Source organism: Xenopus laevis, chromosome 8S, assembly GCF_017654675.1.
Source record: "Xenopus laevis strain J_2021 chromosome 8S, Xenopus_laevis_v10.1, whole genome shotgun sequence".
NCBI classification, from domain to species: Eukaryota; Metazoa; Chordata; class Amphibia; order Anura; family Pipidae; genus Xenopus; species Xenopus laevis.
Window position 1 is genome coordinate 47,005,255 of NC_054386.1, and position 17,426 is coordinate 47,022,680.

Genomic DNA, 17,426 nt, shown 5'->3' on the forward strand with positions numbered 1-17,426 from the left:
AGATCAACTAGGTTCCTGGGGCTACAAGAATTACATCATCAGCATAGGCTGAGAGAACCACCTCATTTTCGGGTTCTTTGAGCACCAGTCCGTAAGCCTTTTCCTTAAGAGACACAGGAAGGGCTCAATGGCCAGCGAGTACAGTTTTTTCCTGACAAGGGGCATCCTTGCCGAACTCCTCGTCCAAGGCAGAGGTGCAGTCAGAGACCAGTTGATTTTAACTAAACACTCTGCAGAGGGATACATTGTTTTCAGGTAGCCCACAAACGTGTGGGCCAAAGCTATAGGCTTGCAGAGTGCTATAAGATATTGGTGATCCACCCTGTCAAATGCCTTCTCTTGATCCAGAGAGAGAAAAGCACAGAGATAGACCAGTCCTTCTCGCAAAATGTAGTAAGTCTCGGATTAAAAAGACATTATCAAAAATTGTCCGACCGGGGACTGTATAGGACTGGTCATGATGAATCACCTCTGCCAGCACAGATTTAGAAGTAGAGGCAATGGGGCTTTTTTGACATGGGCTCTGACTGGTGTTTCCTTGCAGAGCTACAGCTGGGTTTTTCAGGTCCTTTTGCTTTAGAACCAAGAGATGTTTTTTTATAACTTTCCTTTTTATTCCTCCCATTATTTTAACACAACACCACACAAAAAGAAAGCTTTATACTATTGATTAACAAAAAAGTAAAGTTTTTAAGTTGAGAAGCTGTGGCAGGGAGAGGGTTAATGTGAGCAGGCGCCTGGGGAGCTGCACTGCTGCTGCTGGAAAAGATTTTATATTTATACTTATATATATATTAAATCCTTCTCCCTGTAGCTTTCTCTCCTCACAGAACTGAGTGCAAAATCAAATACCCACTCAATCTGTACAAAAATTAAACAATTTGTGCTGAAACAACAGAAAAATGCAAATGAAACTGACACCCAGGTTGCGGGGGAGGGGTAGGGGATCTAACAGTGAGTTTGTAGCCCAGAGCAAGTGAAGGGAACTGGGCTAGGAATCACTCACCTTCAGGGTCAAAAGAAAAATCGATTTTTAGTAAAGAAAATCAACTCAAAACTTCCCAAATTTCACGCACCACCAAGTGGACAACACATTCACACACCAAGTGATAACAAAAAATCCTGTCTCAAACAGGAATTTCAATGCTTAATTCAGCACTAAACAGAGAGCTTTCTCCTGTGTGTTGATTTTTCATTAGCTGAAGTTACCCACAGGACTATTTGTATGCGGTAACTTCATTTTGGTGCCTCTAAATGCCAGATACTTTGGTTTAAACCTATACACAATGGGCACCACACTGTTAGGAGGACCCCTGGCAACCATATTTAGGGTGCTTTTTCTTGGTATGTAGTGATACACATGCAATATAATGCTGGAAAGTTGAAGCTTTGAGGCAATTTTCAGATATTTCCCCAAAACTGCCAATTTTGAGAAAGCCTTGCGAATCAGTAGTTTGGAGCAGAAAGGCATGGGTACCATTTTAGATTCGGTAGAATGTGTACTTTCTAATAATATATGGTTTTGGGGCGTAAACCTATATTTCTGTGTTTTTACCCCACAAAAATTGCAGTCAATGTGTTGATTTTTCATTAGCTGGTTACCCACAGGACTTTTTGTATGCGCTAACTTCCAGCTAGAAGGGCTTCACTGGGTTGTGCTAAATTTAAATATGGTCACTATGTGGACTGGAAGCCAACAGGAGGCTCTGTTTGGTGGTACACATTGTTTTTTGCATCTAAAGCTTTCCTCGAGCCAGGAATTCAAAAGTATGAACCTGCTTTGAGGCCACTGGAAGCAACATCCGATTTGTTGAAGATAAATATGTAGCTCACAAGCCACTGGTTGGGGATCACAGCGCTATATTATAACTTGCTTACAATTGCATTGCTTAACACTGCAATACTATACTAGGAGGTTCCTAACAGGTGAAAAATAACACAAATTTTGGCCAGGAGATTCCACAGGTTGTAAAAAAGGAATTGCCGCCAGGGCCACTCACGAGTTGAACAAAAAAAATCATTGGTGGCCAGGGCCTTCTACCTACCTAAAGATCATTGGTGGACATGGCCCCTACTTAAAGGAAGTCTAACCCCCTACCATAAGCCCCCTAATTTTCCAAGCATTGCCCCGATCCCCTTGAAGTATTTTAGTGTAAGAAAAAAACCTTTAAATAATTCTCACCCATAAATGCAGAAAAGTGCAGTGGAGCTCCTGGTCATCATCTTGAGGACTTTCGTGGAACTTACCCTTAAAATATGGCAAACGGTCTACTTCTTCATCCTTCTTTAGTGGCTTCTTTATCCTCCTCTGGCTGCTTCTTCAGCCTTTTGTGACTGCGTATTCATATTCAGTGGCAGCAGAATATTCTTCTTCATCCTGCTCCAACAACAGTTCATTGCCTGTCTGCATGCGGCAGGCTACAGGCAGAGTTATAAGGTTGTAATGTGTGTGTGCTAAAGTCATATGATGCTTGCAACAGCTGCCTCATCTGGTCTTTATTGAGCTCCATTAGTGAGCAGCTACTTGGCAGGTTTAAGAGTCTGTTGAACAGGGAAGAGGAAATAATATGTATAAATTGAAATATATTTTCATCTACACCAAACATTCTATTTCAAATGATAAGAAAACATTGCTAGGAAAATGGGTTGTACAGAATACATAAAATGAGCCATAGTTTCAGTTGAACCTGATTTAGGCTAAGGGCAGAGACACACATTTTGGGGCCTGTAAATGCCAGATACTTTGGTAAACCTATGCACAATGGGCACCAAACTGTTTGGAGGACCCCTGGCAACCATATTTAGGGTGCTTTTTCTAGGTATGTAGTGATACACGGGCGATATAATGCTGGAAAGTTGAAGCTTTGAGGCAATTTTCAGATATTTCACCAAAACCGCCAATTTTGAGAAAGCCTTGTGACTCAGTAGTTTGGAGCAGAAAGGCATGGGTAACCATTTTAGTTTCGGTAGAATGTGTACTTTCTAAAAATATATGGTTTTGGGGGTAAACCTATATTTCTGTGTTTTTACCCCACAAAAAAAGCAGTCAATGTGTTGATTTTTCATTAGCTGAAGTTACCCACAGGACTATTTGTATGCGCTAACATCATTTTGGAGCCTTTAAATGCCAGATATTTTGGTAAACCCATGCACAATGGGCATCAAACTGTTCAGTGGACTCCTGGCAATCATATTCAGGGTGCTTTTTCTTGGTACCTCATACAGTGTGGAATATGCGGAGCAGCAAAATAAATCCTTTGAAGTGATTTTTCAAAATTTTTATAAATTTTTTATAAAAACCGCTACATTCAGACAAGCTTTGCTGTTTGATAGTTAGGAGTAGAGAGACATAGTTACCCATTTTGGAATCAGTAGAATGTGTACTTTTCAGAAATATATGGTTTTCTGGGGTAAACCTAATGTTTCAGGATTTTTTGGCCTTGGAATCTAAAGTATGCCGTTTTCTGCCTTGTTGCTTTCAAAATTCGGTAATATACTGCCGGGAGTTTTTGCTGTACAGAAGTTCTAAATCTCCCTAAAACTATACATATCTGGTATTGGCATGTTCGAGAGACATGAGGCTTTCCAAATCAGTTGGATTTTTATGTGTAAAATGAAACATTTTTCTGGTATAAATACATATATTGTGAAAAATAGAAATTTATTTTTGTATTTAGAGCTATAAATCTTTTTGCAGAGGTGGAAATACATGAAAAAAACAATGTATAGTTTTCCTAGGTAAACTATAGGTTTCCCCTCAGAAAATGCCCCTAAATTGAGAGAGCACAAATGTTTCAAAAACGGCTGGCATTTCGCGTAACCAAAACGTGAAATTCTGCTGGCACTTAAAGGGTTAATTCAATCTGGGGATCCATTGTTTGTAAACACCGGGCTGGCTTCTGGAAAAGGTAGTGAAACCAGTCTGGGGGGGGGTTAAGGTGGTAACATCTGGGGGTGGGACAAGGATAACATGGGTACTTAGAGTGGTAGTAAACAAAAAGGAATCATTACTAAAATGTGATTTTTCTCCCACCCTCCCTCCCTAAGTTTTTTCTTTTAGGATTGAAAAGTCAGTACAAGTGTAAAAATTGAAAATCCATGGAGACTGGCAGCAATGCTGGTCCTGTGTAGTGGTTGGCAGCCCCTGGAACTTTGTGGGGGCAACTACTGGGAATCAACCTGGCCTGGCTATTTGCAATGGTGCAAAGTGTGTTATCCCTTAAATTGGAATGCCGACCTATTTCACAATGGTGTGACGGCAATGCAGGCCCCATGTGGTGCTTGGCAGGCCCTGCAACTGTATGTGGCAACCACTGGGAATTCACCTGACACTGAATTTTGCTTTCGGGTCTCGGGGGTAAACCACGGAAAGCCCATTTAAGCGGAGAGGCAACCACTGAGGGGCTCACTGACACTGGTTTTGTTTCCAGGTCAGGGAATACCCCTAAAGGAGAAGCCCATAAATGTCTACTATAACAACTGGTGGTGGGCTTGCCCATTTGCAGTGGTGCAAAGTGTGTTATCCCTTAAATGAGGATGGTTTGGGGGCCCAAATTTTTTATTGGAGAATTCTTTACTAAGATTTTAATAAACATGACCTCCTCATTTCTTCCAAAACTAATTATGTTATCTGAGTGTTTTCTTTTGATTACTGTCTTATGGAAAAATTTGGTCATGTTGGTTTTAGCCTTGAGTGACAGGAGGCAGGTTAAACTCCACAGACTTTATTGAGGAGAAAGAAAATCAGCATCAGCAGAACAGCTGCAATTGTACCATTGGGCACTCTATATTATATATGATTTAAATTCCATTATGTTAAAGTTATAATAGTATGTGTGATCTAAGAATATTTAGTTTAAGTTAAAAGATTGTGTGCACTTCTAGAAATTCCAGCTAGAAGGGCTTCACTGGTTGTGCTAAATTTAAATATGGTCACTATGTGGACTGGAAGCCAACAGGAGGCTCTGTTTGGTGGTACACATTGTTTTTTGCATCTAAAGCTTTCCTCGAGCCAGGAATTCAAAAGTATGAACCTGCTTTGAGGCCACTGGAAGCAACATCCGATTTGTTGAAGATAAATATGTAGCTCACAAGCCACTGGTTGGGGATCACAGCGCTATATTATAACTTGCTTACAATTGCATTGCTTAACACTGCAATACTATACTAGGAGGTTCCTAACAGGTGAAAAATAACACAAATTTTGGCCAGGAGATTCCACAGGTTGTAAAAAAGGAATTGCCGCCAGGGCCACTCACGAGTTGAACAAAAAAAATCATTGGTGGCCAGGGCCTTCTACCTACCTAAAGATCATTGGTGGACATGGCCCCTACTTAAAGGAAGTCTAACCCCCTACCATAAGCCCCCTAATTTTCCAAGCATTGCCCCGATCCCCTTGAAGTATTTTAGTGTAAGAAAAAAACCTTTAAATAATTCTCACCCATAAATGCAGAAAAGTGCAGTGGAGCTCCTGGTCATCATCTTGAGGACTTTCGTGGAACTTACCCTTAAAATATGGCAAACGGTCTACTTCTTCATCCTTCTTTAGTGGCTTCTTTATCCTCCTCTGGCTGCTTCTTCAGCCTTTTGTGACTGCGTATTCATATTCAGTGGCAGCAGAATATTCTTCTTCATCCTGCTCCAACAACAGTTCATTGCCTGTCTGCATGCGGCAGGCTACAGGCAGAGTTATAAGGTTGTAATGTGTGTGTGCTAAAGTCATATGATGCTTGCAACAGCTGCCTCATCTGGTCTTTATTGAGCTCCATTAGTGAGCAGCTACTTGGCAGGTTTAAGAGTCTGTTGAACAGGGAAGAGGAAATAATATGTATAAATTGAAATATATTTTCATCTACACCAAACATTCTATTTCAAATGATAAGAAAACATTGCTAGGAAAATGGGTTGTACAGAATACATAAAATGAGCCATAGTTTCAGTTGAACCTGATTTAGGCTAAGGGCAGAGACACACATTTTGGGGCCTGTAAATGCCAGATACTTTGGTAAACCTATGCACAATGGGCACCAAACTGTTTGGAGGACCCCTGGCAACCATATTTAGGGTGCTTTTTCTAGGTATGTAGTGATACACGGGCGATATAATGCTGGAAAGTTGAAGCTTTGAGGCAATTTTCAGATATTTCACCAAAACCGCCAATTTTGAGAAAGCCTTGTGACTCAGTAGTTTGGAGCAGAAAGGCATGGGTAACCATTTTAGTTTCGGTAGAATGTGTACTTTCTAAAAATATATGGTTTTGGGGGTAAACCTATATTTCTGTGTTTTTACCCCACAAAAAAAGCAGTCAATGTGTTGATTTTTCATTAGCTGAAGTTACCCACAGGACTATTTGTATGCGCTAACATCATTTTGGAGCCTTTAAATGCCAGATATTTTGGTAAACCCATGCACAATGGGCATCAAACTGTTCAGTGGACTCCTGGCAATCATATTCAGGGTGCTTTTTCTTGGTACCTCATACAGTGTGGAATATGCGGAGCAGCAAAATAAATCCTTTGAAGTGATTTTTCAAAATTTTTATAAATTTTTTATAAAAACCGCTACATTCAGACAAGCTTTGCTGTTTGATAGTTAGGAGTAGAGAGACATAGTTACCCATTTTGGAATCAGTAGAATGTGTACTTTTCAGAAATATATGGTTTTCTGGGGTAAACCTAATGTTTCAGGATTTTTTGGCCTTGGAATCTAAAGTATGCCGTTTTCTGCCTTGTTGCTTTCAAAATTCGGTAATATACTGCCGGGAGTTTTTGCTGTACAGAAGTTCTAAATCTCCCTAAAACTATACATATCTGGTATTGGCATGTTCGAGAGACATGAGGCTTTCCAAATCAGTTGGATTTTTATGTGTAAAATGAAACATTTTTCTGGTATAAATACATATATTGTGAAAAATAGAAATTTATTTTTGTATTTAGAGCTATAAATCTTTTTGCAGAGGTGGAAATACATGAAAAAAACAATGTATAGTTTTCCTAGGTAAACTATAGGTTTCCCCTCAGAAAATGCCCCTAAATTGAGAGAGCACAAATGTTTCAAAAACGGCTGGCATTTCGCGTAACCAAAACGTGAAATTCTGCTGGCACTTAAAGGGTTAATTCAATCTGGGGATCCATTGTTTGTAAACACCGGGCTGGCTTCTGGAAAAGGTAGTGAAACCAGTCTGGGGGGGGGGTTAAGGTGGTAACATCTGGGGGTGGGACAAGGATAACATGGGTACTTAGAGTGGTAGTAAACAAAAAGGAATCATTACTAAAATGTGATTTTTCTCCCACCCTCCCTCCCTAAGTTTTTTCTTTTAGGATTGAAAAGTCAGTACAAGTGTAAAAATTGAAAATCCATGGAGACTGGCAGCAATGCTGGTCCTGTGTAGTGGTTGGCAGCCCCTGGAACTTTGTGGGGGCAACTACTGGGAATCAACCTGGCCTGGCTATTTGCAATGGTGCAAAGTGTGTTATCCCTTAAATTGGAATGCCGACCTATTTCACAATGGTGTGACGGCAATGCAGGCCCCATGTGGTGCTTGGCAGGCCCTGCAACTGTATGTGGCAACCACTGGGAATTCACCTGACACTGAATTTTGCTTTCGGGTGTCGGGGGTAAACCACGGAAAGCCCATTTAAGCGGAGAGGCAACCACTGAGGGGCTCACTGACACTGGTTTTGTTTCCAGGTCAGGGAATACCCCTAAAGGAGAAGCCCATAAATGTCTACTATAACAACTGGTGGTGGGCTTGCCCATTTGCAGTGGTGCAAAGTGTGTTATCCCTTAAATGAGGATGGTTTGGGGGCCCAAATTTTTTATTGGAGAATTCTTTACTAAGATTTTAATAAACATGACCTCCTCATTTCTTCCAAAACTAATTATGTTATCTGAGTGTTTTCTTTTGATTACTGTCTTATGGAAAAATTTGGTCATGTTGGTTTTAGCCTTGAGTGACAGGAGGCAGGTTAAACTCCACAGACTTTATTGAGGAGAAAGAAAATCAGCATCAGCAGAACAGCTGCAAATTACCATTGGGCACTCTATATTATGTATGATTTAAATTCCATTATGTTAAAGTTATAATAGTATGTGTGATCTAAGAATATTTAGTTTAAGTTAAAAGATTGTGTGCACTTCTAGAAATTCCAGCTAGAAGGGCTTCACTGGTTGTGCTAAATTTAAATATGGTCACTATGTGGACTGGAAGCCAACAGGAGGCTCTGTTTGGTGGTACACATTGTTTTTTGCATCTAAAGCTTTCCTCGAGCCAGGAATTCAAAAGTATGAACCTGCTTTGAGGCCACTGGAAGCAACATCTGATTTGTTGAAGATAAATATGTAGCTCACAAGCCACTGGTTGGGGATCACAGCGCTATATTATAACTTGCTTACAATTGCATTGCTTAACACTGCAATACTATACTAGGAGGTTCCTAACAGGTGAAAAATAACACAATTTTTGGCCAGGAGATTCCACAGGTTGTAAAAAAGGAATTGCCGCCAGGGCCACTCACGAGTTCAACAAAAAGAATCATTGGTGGCCAGGGCCTTCTACCTACCTAAAGATCATTGGTGGACATGGCCCCTACTTAAAGGAAGTCTAACCCCCTACCATAAGCCCCCTAAGTTTCCAAGCATTGCCCCGATCCCCTTGAAGTATTTTAGTGTAAGAAAAAAACCTTTAAATAATTCTCACCCATAAATGCAGAAAAGTGCAGTGGAGCTCCTGGTCATCATCTTGAGGACTTTCGTGGAACTTACCCTTAAAATATGGCAAACGGTCTACTTCTTCATCCTTCTTTAGTGGCTTCTTTATCCTCCTCTGGCTGCTTCTTCAGCCTTTTGTGACTGCGTATTCATATTCAGTGGCAGCAGAATATTCTTCTTCATCCTGCTCCAACAACAGTTCATTGCCTGTCTGCATGCGGCAGGCTACAGGCAGAGTTATAAGGTTGTAATGTGTGTGTGCTAAAGTCATATGATGCTTGCAACAGCTGCCTCATCTGGTCTTTATTGAGCTCCATTAGTGAGCAGCTACTTGGCAGGTTTAAGAGTCTGTTGAACAGGGAAGAGGAAATAATATGTATAAATTGAAATATATTTTCATCTACACCAAACATTCTATTTCAAATGATAAGAAAACATTGCTAGGAAAATGGGTTGTACAGAATACATAAAATGAGCCATAGTTTCAGTTGAACCTGATTTAGGCTAAGGGCAGAGACACACATTTTGGGGCCTGTAAATGCCAGATACTTTGGTAAACCTATGCACAATGGGCACCAAACTGTTTGGAGGACCCCTGGCAACCATATTTAGGGTGCTTTTTCTAGGTATGTAGTGATACACGGGCGATATAATGCTGGAAAGTTGAAGCTTTGAGGCAATTTTCAGATATTTCACCAAAACCGCCAATTTTGAGAAAGCCTTGTGACTCAGTAGTTTGGAGCAGAAAGGCATGGGTAACCATTTTAGTTTCGGTAGAATGTGTACTTTCTAAAAATATATGGTTTTGGGGGTAAACCTATATTTCTGTGTTTTTACCCCACAAAAAAAGCAGTCAATGTGTTGATTTTTCATTAGCTGAAGTTACCCACAGGACTATTTGTATGCGCTAACATCATTTTGGAGCCTTTAAATGCCAGATATTTTGGTAAACCCATGCACAATGGGCATCAAACTGTTCAGTGGACTCCTGGCAATCATATTCAGGGTGCTTTTTCTTGGTACCTCATACAGTGTGGAATATGCGGAGCAGCAAAATAAATCCTTTGAAGTGATTTTTCAAAATTTTTATAAATTTTTTATAAAAACCGCTACATTCAGACAAGCTTTGCTGTTTGATAGTTAGGAGTAGAGAGACATAGTTACCCATTTTGGAATCAGTAGAATGTGTACTTTTCAGAAATATATGGTTTTCTGGGGTAAACCTAATGTTTCAGGATTTTTTGGCCTTGGAATCTAAAGTATGCCGTTTTCTGCCTTGTTGCTTTCAAAATTCGGTAATATACTGCCGGGAGTTTTTGCTGTACAGAAGTTCTAAATCTCCCTAAAACTATACATATCTGGTATTGGCATGTTCGAGAGACATGAGGCTTTCCAAATCAGTTGGATTTTTATGTGTAAAATGAAACATTTTTCTGGTATAAATACATATATTGTGAAAAATAGAAATTTATTTTTGTATTTAGAGCTATAAATCTTTTTGCAGAGGTGGAAATACATGAAAAAAACAATGTATAGTTTTCCTAGGTAAACTATAGGTTTCCCCTCAGAAAATGCCCCTAAATTGAGAGAGCACAAATGTTTCAAAAACGGCTGGCATTTCGCGTAACCAAAACGTGAAATTCTGCTGGCACTTAAAGGGTTAATTCAATCTGGGGATCCATTGTTTGTAAACACCGGGCTGGCTTCTGGAAAAGGTAGTGAAACCAGTCTGGGGGGGGGGGTTAAGGTGGTAACATCTGGGGGTGGGACAAGGATAACATGGGTACTTAGAGTGGTAGTAAACAAAAAGGAATCATTACTAAAATGTGATTTTTCTCCCACCCTCCCTCCCTAAGTTTTTTCTTTTAGGATTGAAAAGTCAGTACAAGTGTAAAAATTGAAAATCCATGGAGACTGGCAGCAATGCTGGTCCTGTGTAGTGGTTGGCAGCCCCTGGAACTTTGTGGGGGCAACTACTGGGAATCAACCTGGCCTGGCTATTTGCAATGGTGCAAAGTGTGTTATCCCTTAAATTGGAATGCCGACCTATTTCACAATGGTGTGACGGCAATGCAGGCCCCATGTGGTGCTTGGCAGGCCCTGCAACTGTATGTGGCAACCACTGGGAATTCACCTGACACTGAATTTTGCTTTCGGGTGTCGGGGGTAAACCACGGAAAGCCCATTTAAGCGGAGAGGCAACCACTGAGGGGCTCACTGACACTGGTTTTGTTTCCAGGTCAGGGAATACCCCTAAAGGAGAAGCCCATAAATGTCTACTATAACAACTGGTGGTGGGCTTGCCCATTTGCAGTGGTGCAAAGTGTGTTATCCCTTAAATGAGGATGGTTTGGGGGCCCAAATTTTTTATTGGAGAATTCTTTACTAAGATTTTAATAAACATGACCTCCTCATTTCTTCCAAAACTAATTATGTTATCTGAGTGTTTTCTTTTGATTACTGTCTTATGGAAAAATTTGGTCATGTTGGTTTTAGCCTTGAGTGACAGGAGGCAGGTTAAACTCCACAGACTTTATTGAGGAGAAAGAAAATCAGCATCAGCAGAAAAGCTGCAAATTACCATTGGGCACTCTATATTATGTATGATTTAAATTCCATTATGTTAAAGTTATAATAGTATGTGTGATCTAAGAATATTTAGTTTAAGTTAAAAGATTGTGTGCACTTCTAGAAATTCCAGCTAGAAGGGCTTCACTGGTTGTGCTAAATTTAAATATGGTCACTATGTGGACTGGAAGCCAACAGGAGGCTCTGTTTGGTGGTACACATTGTTTTTTGCATCTAAAGCTTTCCTCGAGCCAGGAATTCAAAAGTATGAACCTGCTTTGAGGCCACTGGAAGCAACATCTGATTTGTTGAAGATAAATATGTAGCTCACAAGCCACTGGTTGGGGATCACAGCGCTATATTATAACTTGCTTACAATTGTATTGCTTAACACTGCAATGTATCTATAAAAAGTAATACTATACTAGGAGGTTCCTAACAGGTGAAAAATAACACAATTTTTGGCCAGGAGATTCCACAGGTTGTAAAAAAGGAATTGCCGCCAGGGCCACTCACGAGTTCAACAAAAAGAATCATTGGTGGCCAGGGCCTTCTACCTACCTAAAGATCATTGGTGGACATGGCCCCTACTTAAAGGAAGTCTAACCCCCTACCATAAGCCCCCTAAGTTTCCAAGTATTGCCCCGATCCCCTTGAAGTATTTTAGTGTAAGAAAAAAACCTTTAAATAATTCTCACCCATAAATGCAGAAAAGTGCAGTGGAGCTCCTGGTCATCATCTTGAGGACTTTCGTGGAACTTACCCTTAAAATATGGTAAACGGTCTACTTCTTCATCCTTCTTTAGTGGCTTCTTTATCCTCCTCTGGCTGCTTCTTCAGCCTTTTGTGACTGCGTATTCATATTCAGTGGCAGCAGAATATTCTTCTTCATCCTGCTCCAACAACAGTTCATTGCCTGTCTGCATGCGGCAGGCTACAGGCAGAGTTATAAGGTTGTAATGTGTGTGTGCTAAAGTCATATGATGCTTGCAACAGCTGCCTCATCTGGTCTTTATTGAGCTCCATTAGTGAGCAGCTACTTGGCAGGTTTAAGAGTCTGTTGAACAGGGAAGAGGAAATAATATGTATAAATTGAAATATATTTTCATCTACACCAAACATTCTATTTCAAATGATAAGAAAACATTGCTAGGAAAATGGGTTGTACAGAATACATAAAATGAGCCATAGTTTCAGTTGAACCTGATTTAGGCTAAGGGCAGAGACACACATTTTGGGGCCTGTAAATGCCAGATACTTTGGTAAACCTATGCACAATGGGCACCAAACTGTTTGGAGGACCCCTGGCAACCATATTTAGGGTGCTTTTTCTAGGTATGTAGTGATACACGGGCGATATAATGCTGGAAAGTTGAAGCTTTGAGGCAATTTTCAGATATTTCACCAAAACCGCCAATTTTGAGAAAGCCTTGTGACTCAGTAGTTTGGAGCAGAAAGGCATGGGTAACCATTTTAGTTTCGGTAGAATGTGTACTTTCTAAAAATATATGGTTTTGGGGGTAAACCTATATTTCTGTGTTTTTACCCCACAAAAAAAGCAGTCAATGTGTTGATTTTTCATTAGCTGAAGTTACCCACAGGACTATTTGTATGCGCTAACATCATTTTGGAGCCTTTAAATGCCAGATATTTTGGTAAACCCATGCACAATGGGCATCAAACTGTTCAGTGGACTCCTGGCAATCATATTCAGGGTGCTTTTTCTTGGTACCTCATACAGTGTGGAATATGCGGAGCAGCAAAATAAATCCTTTGAAGTGATTTTTCAAAATTTTTATAAATTTTTTATAAAAACCGCTACATTCAGACAAGCTTTGCTGTTTGATAGTTAGGAGTAGAGAGACATAGTTACCCATTTTGGAATCAGTAGAATGTGTACTTTTCAGAAATATATGGTTTTCTGGGGTAAACCTAATGTTTCAGGATTTTTTGGCCTTGGAATCTAAAGTATGCCGTTTTCTGCCTTGTTGCTTTCAAAATTCGGTAATATACTGCCGGGAGTTTTTGCTGTACAGAAGTTCTAAATCTCCCTAAAACTATACATATCTGGTATTGGCATGTTCGAGAGACATGAGGCTTTCCAAATCAGTTGGATTTTTATGTGTAAAATGAAACATTTTTCTGGTATAAATACATATATTGTGAAAAATAGAAATTTATTTTTGTATTTAGAGCTATAAATCTTTTTGCAGAGGTGGAAATACATGAAAAAAACAATGTATAGTTTTCCTAGGTAAACTATAGGTTTCCCCTCAGAAAATGCCCCTAAATTGAGAGAGCACAAATGTTTCAAAAACGGCTGGCATTTCGCGTAACCAAAACGTGAAATTCTGCTGGCACTTAAAGGGTTAATTCAATCTGGGGATCCATTGTTTGTAAACACCGGGCTGGCTTCTGGAAAAGGTAGTGAAACCAGTCTGGGGGGGGGGGTTAAGGTGGTAACATCTGGGGGTGGGACAAGGATAACATGGGTACTTAGAGTGGTAGTAAACAAAAAGGAATCATTACTAAAATGTGATTTTTCTCCCACCCTCCCTCCCTAAGTTTTTTCTTTTAGGATTGAAAAGTCAGTACAAGTGTAAAAATTGAAAATCCATGGAGACTGGCAGCAATGCTGGTCCTGTGTAGTGGTTGGCAGCCCCTGGAACTTTGTGGGGGCAACTACTGGGAATCAACCTGGCCTGGCTATTTGCAATGGTGCAAAGTGTGTTATCCCTTAAATTGGAATGCCGACCTATTTCACAATGGTGTGACGGCAATGCAGGCCCCATGTGGTGCTTGGCAGGCCCTGCAACTGTATGTGGCAACCACTGGGAATTCACCTGACACTGAATTTTGCTTTCGGGTGTCGGGGGTAAACCACGGAAAGCCCATTTAAGCGGAGAGGCAACCACTGAGGGGCTCACTGACACTGGTTTTGTTTCCAGGTCAGGGAATACCCCTAAAGGAGAAGCCCATAAATGTCTACTATAACAACTGGTGGTGGGCTTGCCCATTTGCAGTGGTGCAAGGTGTGTTATCCCTTAAATGAGGATGGTTTGGGGGCCCAAATTTTTTATTGGAGAATTCTTTACTAAGATTTTAATAAACATGACCTCCTCATTTCTTCCAAAACTAATTATGTTATCTGAGTGTTTTCTTTTGATTACTGTCTTATGGAAAAATTTGGTCATGTTGGTTTTAGCCTTGAGTGACAGGAGGCAGGTTAAACTCCACAGACTTTATTGAGGAGAAAGAAAATCAGCATCAGCAGAAAAGCTGCAAATTACCATTGGGCACTCTATATTATGTATGATTTAAATTCCATTATGTTAAAGTTATAATAGTATGTGTGATCTAAGAATATTTAGTTTAAGTTAAAAGATTGTGTGCACTTCTAGAAATTCCAGCTAGAAGGGCTTCACTGGTTGTGCTAAATTTAAATATGGTCACTATGTGGACTGGAAGCCAACAGGAGGCTCTGTTTGGTGGTACACATTGTTTTTTGCATCTAAAGCTTTCCTCGAGCCAGGAATTCAAAAGTATGAACCTGCTTTGAGGCCACTGGAAGCAACATCTGATTTGTTGAAGATAAATATGTAGCTCACAAGCCACTGGTTGGGGATCACAGCGCTATATTATAACTTGCTTACAATTGTATTGCTTAACACTGCAATGTATCTATAAAAAGTAATACTATACTAGGAGGTTCCTAACAGGTGAAAAATAACACAATTTTTGGCCAGGAGATTCCACAGGTTGTAAAAAAGGAATTGCCGCCAGGGCCACTCACGAGTTCAACAAAAAGAATCATTGGTGGCCAGGGCCTTCTACCTACCTAAAGATCATTGGTGGACATGGCCCCTACTTAAAGGAAGTCTAACCCCCTACCATAAGCCCCCTAAGTTTCCAAGCATTGCCCCGATCCCCTTGAAGTATTTTAGTGTAAGAAAAAAACCTTTAAATAATTCTCACCCATAAATGCAGAAAAGTGCAGTGGAGCTCCTGGTCATCATCTTGAGGACTTTCGTGGAACTTACCCTTAAAATATGGCAAACGGTCTACTTCTTCATCCTTCTTTAGTGGCTTCTTTATCCTCCTCTGGCTGCTTCTTCAGCCTTTTGTGACTGCGTATTCATATTCAGTGGCAGCAGAATATTCTTCTTCATCCTGCTCCAACAACAGTTCATTGCCTGTCTGCATGCGGCAGGCTACAGGCAGAGTTATAAGGTTGTAATGTGTGTGTGCTAAAGTCATATGATGCTTGCAACAGCTGCCTCATCTGGTCTTTATTGAGCTCCATTAGTGAGCAGCTACTTGGCAGGTTTAAGAGTCTGTTGAACAGGGAAGAGGAAATAATATGTATAAATTGAAATATATTTTCATCTACACCAAACATTCTATTTCAAATGATAAGAAAACATTGCTAGGAAAATGGGTTGTACAGAATACATAAAATGAGCCATAGTTTCAGTTGAACCTGATTTAGGCTAAGGGCAGAGACACACATTTTGGGGCCTGTAAATGCCAGATACTTTGGTAAACCTATGCACAATGGGCACCAAACTGTTTGGAGGACCCCTGGCAACCATATTTAGGGTGCTTTTTCTAGGTATGTAGTGATACACGGGCGATATAATGCTGGAAAGTTGAAGCTTTGAGGCAATTTTCAGATATTTCACCAAAACCGCCAATTTTGAGAAAGCCTTGTGACTCAGTAGTTTGGAGCAGAAAGGCATGGGTAACCATTTTAGTTTCGGTAGAATGTGTACTTTCTAAAAATATATGGTTTTGGGGGTAAACCTATATTTCTGTGTTTTTACCCCACAAAAAAAGCAGTCAATGTGTTGATTTTTCATTAGCTGAAGTTACCCACAGGACTATTTGTATGCGCTAACATCATTTTGGAGCCTTTAAATGCCAGATATTTTGGTAAACCCATGCACAATGGGCATCAAACTGTTCAGTGGACTCCTGGCAATCATATTCAGGGTGCTTTTTCTTGGTACCTCATACAGTGTGGAATATGCGGAGCAGCAAAATAAATCCTTTGAAGTGATTTTTCAAAATTTTTATAAATTTTTTATAAAAACCGCTACATTCAGACAAGCTTTGCTGTTTGATAGTTAGGAGTAGAGAGACATAGTTACCCATTTTGGAATCAGTAGAATGTGTACTTTTCAGAAATATATGGTTTTCTGGGGTAAACCTAATGTTTCAGGATTTTTTGGCCTTGGAATCTAAAGTATGCCGTTTTCTGCCTTGTTGCTTTCAAAATTCGGTAATATACTGCCGGGAGTTTTTGCTGTACAGAAGTTCTAAATCTCCCTAAAACTATACATATCTGGTATTGGCATGTTCGAGAGACATGAGGCTTTCCAAATCAGTTGGATTTTTATGTGTAAAATGAAACATTTTTCTGGTATAAATACATATATTGTGAAAAATAGAAATTTATTTTTGTATTTAGAGCTATAAATCTTTTTGCAGAGGTGGAAATACATGAAAAAAACAATGTATAGTTTTCCTAGGTAAACTATAGGTTTCCCCTCAGAAAATGCCCCTAAATTGAGAGAGCACAAATGTTTCAAAAACGGCTGGCATTTCGCGTAACCAAAACGTGAAATTCTGCTGGCACTTAAAGGGTTAATTCAATCTGGGGATCCATTGTTTGTAAACACCGGGCTGGCTTCTGGAAAAGGTAGTGAAACCAGTCTGGGGGGGGGGGGTTAAGGTGGTAACATCTGGGGGTGGGACAAGGATAACATGGGTACTTAGAGTGGTAGTAAACAAAAAGGAATCATTACTAAAATGTGATTTTTCTCCCACCCTCCCTCCCTAAGTTTTTTCTTTTAGGATTGAAAAGTCAGTACAAGTGTAAAAATTGAAAATCCATGGAGACTGGCAGCAATGCTGGTCCTGTGTAGTGGTTGGCAGCCCCTGGAACTTTGTGGGGGCAACTACTGGGAATCAACCTGGCCTGGCTATTTGCAATGGTGCAAAGTGTGTTATCCCTTAAATTGGAATGCCGACCTATTTCACAATGGTGTGACGGCAATGCAGGCCCCATGTGGTGCTTGGCAGGCCCTGCAACTGTATGTGGCAACCACTGGGAATTCACCTGACACTGAATTTTGCTTTCGGGTGTC